We start from the raw sequence: 7,800 nt of genomic DNA, 5'->3' as shown, positions 1-7,800 counted from the left end.
CCAAAGATGACTCTCGTCCTAACAAGGTCATCATGCTTGCAGTCATACTTATGTACACTCATAAAGTATCTGATGTATAGTTTTCGTTTCTTCTGCATTGCCAAATCTGAATACTCGAAATTACCGAGGAGCTCTGTTAGGGTCCCAAGTAAATGTCTTGGACTTCTAAGAATCATTCGAGTTTTCTTCTACTATTTTTAATAATATTACTACATAGTAGCACTTTGTTGGTATCCCCATTTATTATACCCAACTTTTTTAATTTTTGTATTAAGTAAAGTCTATTTCCACGGCGTTTTACAAGGCCAACCGTGTGAGTGCCTTATCTCTCCTATTCCTACCCAGAAACGATAATACGTTCCATTTCAGAGGTTATAATAAAAAATTGTCGTTATGTCAAGGTAAGGTCGTTAGTCTGAAATTAGCCACCAATATTGACATTACGCTGGTGAGGTGCGAAAACCGCTGACACTAGATAATCAGTCAACCTACCTATCACATCACATTTATTTTAACAAAAAAGTAATGAAAACGTAAGTTGTAAAAACTTAAATGAGTATTCGAATAGGCGCGAAAATAGACCGCCGAGGGCGAATTCGCACCCTTTACTTACCCCTCCCTGTCTTGATATTAATGCGAAACTGCTCTGAGCCTGTTTATAAAATGCATTTAAAAATTGTGTTGGCAAGCAATTAGAAACAGACTACAAAATATTAAATGTCCCCTCGCCAGTTATATGTCGGCGACAACGTTCAGAGATTCGCTACACCGAGTGCTTTGTATGATAGCAATGTGTTCTAGATGAGATATAAGATTTATCTCATGCGCATTATTTAGAAAAATAATAAAACTATTTACTTTTATAATCCATTTGAGTGATACATTTTTTTGAAATCTCATGAGCTTCGTTTGTTTGTTTTTTTCTAGTAGTGACCCTAAATACTATATCAAGCGGCACGGGTTCAATTCGTGTTAATACATTGCTTAAGATTTAAGATATTTGGTTTTCAGGATCGTTACGTTTTTATTTTCTTCCGTGTTTTCAGCGTTTGCAACACAAGAAAAACTTAGATAAGTAGGTGATAGGTAGGTAGGTCCTACCGCCTCCCACTGGTGGTATGACATCTCGTGAGTCCGGTAGGTACCACCACCCTGCCTATTTCTGCCTTGAAGCAGTAATGCGTTTCGGTTTGAAGGGTGGGGCAGCCGTTGAGACCTTAGAACTTATATCTCAATGTGGGTGGCGCATTTACGTTGTAGATGTCTATGGGCTCCAGTAACCACTTAACACCAGGTGGGCTGTGAGCTCGTCCACTCATTTAAGCTCTAAAAAAAAACTAATAGAATAATTTCATTGTCATTGTCGTCCTTGATACGAGTGCAAATTCGTAGTAAATAAATCGGCCATCTTCAAGTTTGAGAAAATCACGTTGATAGATACATGCAAGTGAAGATAAACAAAAAGTTTTAAATATATATTGAATGTATCATTTTATACGATGATAGTGTGGTATTTCTGAAGGTTTCACGAATGCTTAAAACGGCTCCTAGGTAGTTAGTTAGTTTAAAGATTTTAAACCTCTTTTTCCGTGACCACGAAAATTTTCAAGCATTCGAAATGTTAAATGAATAAAACATGTACCTAAGAGACTAAAGCCACAAAGAGTCTTTTAATCAAAAAACCGTTTTCAATGAAAAAAGAAAACAAAAGCAATAACCCTGGTTCATTAGTATCTGAGCGGTGTTGGAACGGCCGTAAAAATGAAAAAGGGAGAAATGGGATTTAGCCAGGATCAATTCGGGCTCAATGAGCACCGAATCGGTGATACTAAACGCGCTAAAAGAGCTTAGGTGTCCGTATTAAAAAGTATTCCGCGTGTTAATTTACGTGAATGTTCCGAAAAATCGAACATACATTGAGTAACGCTGCCGTAGTAAAATAGTGAAATAAATAATATATTATATATAAGTTGTTTATTATAATGAATTGATTAATCTCATAGACGTTCCAGTCATGCAATATCTCGTAGAAGAAACATGAGTTAGAGTTAGTTTGTTAAACTTGGGTATTCTTTTCGATCAATTCCTCGTTGTATATTTATTGCATAATTATTTTACGGCAAAGATAGGCAAGACCATACTACTGGTAAGTTCTAGAGTGCTAGAAGGAAGCTATCTCATTCTTTTTTATTTATTTAATATAGCAATCAGTTTCTTGGCATTATTCCGCGCTTGGCATTATTAAATTATTGTTATTTAATCTTCAATTATATAAGTGTATCGATTTTGTCTGAGATCGTAATGTGTGTGTGTGTTAAAATGAGAACAGATGAAATTAAATTAGGTCCTAATAAAATGGTAGTAATTTACTAAGACTTCAGTGGAGATTTTGCAATGACTCTAGAAACCACGTCCAGTTAATTTGATTCATTTTCCCAATATGTAACCGCTTTGTAGATACTAAGCGACTTATAAGAGACCATAACTAGTTTACGTTTGAATCTGAACGAACACTAAATTAACAAAATAAAACAATCCCTTATAACTTTAAACAATTCCATAACAAACAACACCAGTAAAACAATTTCAATAACTTTTCTTTTCTCTTACCCGCCATTAAGTCCACTGGCTTACCAAGAGTCAATTCCTATTAAAAACCTGACACGCTGCAATGATTAGCATCATCTGATTACAACCCTTATCGCTTATGTTGAATTCAGCAACAGATTTTTTTATCATTTATCCACTTGATGGTAAAGAACCGGAACGCATGACACGAAAGGCCCATGCAAATGTTCTGGATGACACTCAAGCCAAATATGTTTAATGCAATCAAGATCATAACGGTGACTCTTAATCAATATTTTGTCTTGGTGTCGTATTCTTCTTCTTCATAGTCGTGTCACTCTTGACAGAGTGGTCGTGATCGTCATGTAGTGTTGGAAGGGGCAGACTTGATGCGTCTTGCGATGTTGCGCCATCTCTCCCTGCTCGAGGCCATTCTACTGCACTCATTTAGGGGACCTCCCACTGCAGTTTTAATTTGGTCGGTCCACCGCATTGGTGGCCTCCCGCGCGTTCTTATACCATCAACGCTTCCCTGTACAACGAGGCGTTCTATGGACCGGCCATATACATTCTTGGTGTCGTATACATTCTGGCTTACAGACTGTTTCATTACCGATCCAAGCGACGGGGTAACGTAAAGCCAGTGTAGCTGGAAACATGTCTTGTTGGATCCCCATGATCCACTCTCAGTGATTTTAGGCTCTTCAAGCACCGGTCACTGTCATGTCAACGTCGATGTCGAAGAGTTCGACAAGCAAACTAATCCATAGACACAGCTCACTGAGTTTCTCGCCAGATCATCTCAGTAGGTTTTGGTTCCGATCCGATTTTAGATTCTCCGAAGCACTGCTCTTGCTACGGCTGGTGTTAGCAAATCCTCTCTGGTTGGACCCGTGAGCTCAACTACCTGCGTGAAGCTAGAATAACCCCTTTAGCCATTAGGGAAGGAAAAAAAACAAAAGTACTATATTTATTTTTATATCATATAAAATCATCTAATATCTCGCTAACAGAAATATTTAACAATAGAATCATGAAAAATGCGAATACTCTTAGCCAAATAATTAGGTACATTTATGTCGTTATTGTATATAAGCTAATGATATTATCAATAGTAGACTTATTTGGTTTGTATTTACTCAAGGACTACACTTGGCCACGCATGCATCTAAAATAACACGAATTTACATAAAATGGCTTAGTTCATTTTCTAAAACCTTTGATATTTGAACATATGTATAGGTATGTGTTTCTTTGCTAAAAGTGTATATTGCATTTTGAGCTGTGTAACCGAATTAAGTGTAGGGCATCTGTTAAGGAATTAGCGAGTCATTTATACATCGGTATCTGAGATTAAATTAGCAAAACATTTCTTTTTTTTATTTAAGTGCAAACACAAATCTCTCTTCGAATATGAACTTTAAAAAAAAGAAGCTAAAACGTAGTAAACACTGCAGCGTGTTATTCTACTGTCTGAACTTTAAAAGTGCAAACATAAGCTCCGTTGCAGTTCGCATACGTAAAAGTTTCAGTTGTGAAACAGGCTGTGTACATAGACAATGCAAGCAGACAGTGTAAACTGGGTCTAACGTTCAAAATGAAAATTCTCGCAACTGGTTCGAAATTGTTTCGCGACTGTTGTGATAGGGTGTGCAGAAATTTTCAACATTACATAATACTTGTAAGTGTAAAGAAAAGTGTAGTATGTTCATAAAATTGTTTCAGAGGTTAGAAAGTATGCTTCTTCTTTCACTTCTCTCTCTCTTAATATACACAATGCACTATGAATAAACGTAAAGTTTTTTTTTTTTTATTTAGATGGGAGGACGAGATGACAGCCCACCTGGTGTTCAGTGGTTACTGGGGACCATAGACATTTACAACTTAAATGCGCTACCCACCTTGAGAGTTCTAAAGTCTCAAGTATAGTTACAACGGCTACCACACCCTACAAATCGAACCGCATTACTGCTTCACGGCAGAAATAGGGAAGGTCGTGGTACCTAACCGCGCGGACTCAAAAGAGGTCCTACTACCAGTAAAATGTACTGTCAATAACTGTTTGTATAGAAGAACTATTAGCAAATTCTCTTTGTTGTCTGAACGTTTGTTTGCTTGTTTATTTGTTTGTTTGTCTGCAAAGTCTGATCTAAAATCACACCCGTTGCGACGTCGTAAAGGATGAATTTAAAAAAGTTTTTTTTTTTTTCTAAAACAACACGTTTCAGAGCTTACGTATCTGCAAAGTTCCTCAAGACGAAAATAGAAAAATGATACTTTTAGATGGCAACAGCAAGCAGAAGTACTTCTTGTTTTAGTGAGTTCATATTTCCAGATCCCGCAAACTAAAGCAAAGTTGGACGTGGCCTAGTATCACACGAGACCGCGGTTCGGGAGTGTCAGGTGATTTTTAGTTAACATTGCAAACATTACCATAAATAAGTTTATTACGATTATTTTCGTGTCACGAATCTACGGCATTACAATCTTACTTTTATTTTGAGATAATACTGAAAACATTGGAATAATGCTATCGAAACCTAATATTTTTAAGAACTTATTATAATATGCATAAATTGTGAAAATAATTGATTATACAAATTAATAAAATATTATGCGACATTTCAATTTTGTGTATCACTTTTGTCGCTTTTTTTAAATTAATATAACAATGCCCACAAACAAACCTGTAGTATTAAAACAAAGTAAATATATTGAAAATCGCCTACCAGTTTTTTAAAAGCACATTTTTTTTCATCAATAAAATTATAAGAAAACATTCAAAGACACGCACATAACGGAATAAAAATTACTCGGAACTCGATATCGAACAAACAGGGCCTAAGGCTTAACTGTGTTTACAGAGTGTCGCCGACTGAAGTGGCAGTAATATAAAGATGATCGGTCGGCATGTCTCCTCATGTATAATGTGCATACAAATTTAAGTGGGTGCCGGAGTCGACCGGAGACACAGTGAGGCGAATGGCATATCCTTACGATGAGAGCATGGAAAGAGGCGGCTACACGTGTCCGCCCAGCGTCGCGACGCCGCCGCCCCGCTTTCCTACATGTGTTCTTGAACTGAATCTTGGTTCTCTCTTGCCGAATACAGAGTTTGTACCACTCTGTATTTACATGAGCCGAGGAATATTTTTGTATTCGATGTAGACCAACCCCTGTTTCCGCTCGGGTTTTTTACGAGAAATACGCTTTTAGAAGAAAACTATCGTAGAACTTCGTTCCGTTTTGTATTTAAATTCATTTTTATTCTATTCAAATAAGTGTTCGTACATTTTCATTGGATATTCCTGTTTAATTTTATGAGACATAAATGTCATGATAATAATAGTAATAGTTATTTAATTCGTGAATCAAATCGTATGTTATTAAGCTTACAAATGAAAATTGATAAGCTTTCAACAACTAGAAGTCCTACCAAGAATTGTTTTCGTCTTAATTCTAGATGAATCATCGTTATTGGAAGTGCAAAATGCGCGTTTGCATTAATATCGAATCAACAATACGAATATATATAATGCATAAATTGTAAACAATACATTGCAAGTCCGTGTTAACGAAGTGCTGAAATACATTTAAAAAAAAATTAAAGTTTTGAACGATGTTGATGTAAAACTTTTCACGACCATCACCTCATTATAATTAAGTAGAACTTCTAAATATTCTCATCGTTTCATTAACGACTAGTAAACGAATGAATAAAAAACTAGAAACGATAATTCATGTCAGTATGTTTGTACACGTCCAACATACAACAAAGCCGAGGTAAAGGGGTGATATTTAACTCGAAATCAATGCCCAACTCCATTGTATGCACACCACGTCTGCTCGAAAGGGGGAACTTTATGTCTTTTGCTTATACTAATAACACCACCCCTTATAGGGTGGTTCCTTTCGAATAGGGAGCACCTAAACTTTGTATGTTAATATAAACACTCGTGTAGGTTCCTTTGCGAACATTCCAAAATTCAATGTAAGGAAAGGCATTATGATTACATAAGAATCCCTCGGGAACTCGAATCTCATGTCAGGGTCGGATCCATGGATCCGCCAGGGTTTTTGTTTTCGTGTGCTTAATTTATTGTTAATGTTTATTATTAATTTTATTTCTACACTGATCGGATTACGCGCCATTAGAATTGCACGTTTGTTTTAATATTACGTTAATCACGTGATATTAAATACAATAATTGAAATTTTTACTGGTGGTAGGACCTCTTGTGAGTCCGCGCGGGTAGGCACCACCGCCCCGCCTATATCTGCCGTGAAGCGGTAATGCGTTTCGGTTTGAAGGGTGGGACAGCCGTTGTAACTATACTTGAGACCTTAGAACTTATATCTCAAGGTGGGTGGCGCATTTACGTCGTAGATGTCTATGGGCTCCAGTAACCACTTGACACCAGGTGGGCTGTGAGATCGTCAACCCATTTAAGAAAAAAAAAGAAAAAAAAAACAATCTAAATTAAGTTCTTCTTATATTTTTTATTTAAATAGAGTCGTATACCGCAGATGAGATCTCGTATACACCTATGGCCGGTATTATCGTACACACAATACGGGTTTGTCATTTTACAATGACATTATGAATTGTGAACGGTAATCGTAAATGAAATCACGCATCGCAAACCCTTATTATTCACATCACGGACAGCGAAAGGCGACGCCGATCATATACATCCGGTGAGATTTGGCACAATGCTAATATCCAATAGAGATTACCTGCTTTGAACTTTGTTTGTCAATAGGGTAATCTGTAAATATAAACTGTTAAAATCCTCTCTTTGACGATGGTCGAGTTTGCTCAGGTGTAGAAGAGAACCCTTTACAAAAATTATGGTCGGGTATAAATGCCTCTCAAATGTCACTTCCTTAACCCACGTCCTTTTCGCTAAACCGTTGACGTTTTTAAAATGAACGCTAAACAGATTATCGGTTTCGTTTTGAGACTCCGAAATTATAGTGTCACATCGAATTAAATCGGTTGAAATTGAAATTCGATTGGCGGTTTTAAAGGATTTCGATTTATTTTTCAAATAAGAATACCTACTCATATTGATTGAATAGATTTAATACACAATCGTCAAGTTATAACCCGACTGAATATAAATATTGGTCAATAGAGCCAATTAATTAATGCAACCGTAATTCTTGATTCGTTGTAATTGACAACGATTGCATTTTAAAAAAAAGTCCATGCAAGTTTTTTTTTTTTTA

This window comes from Bombyx mori, chromosome 1, assembly GCF_030269925.1.
Source record: "Bombyx mori chromosome 1, ASM3026992v2".
Classification (NCBI taxonomy): domain Eukaryota; kingdom Metazoa; phylum Arthropoda; class Insecta; order Lepidoptera; family Bombycidae; genus Bombyx; species Bombyx mori.
Note: the sequence above shows the minus strand (reverse complement) of the source record.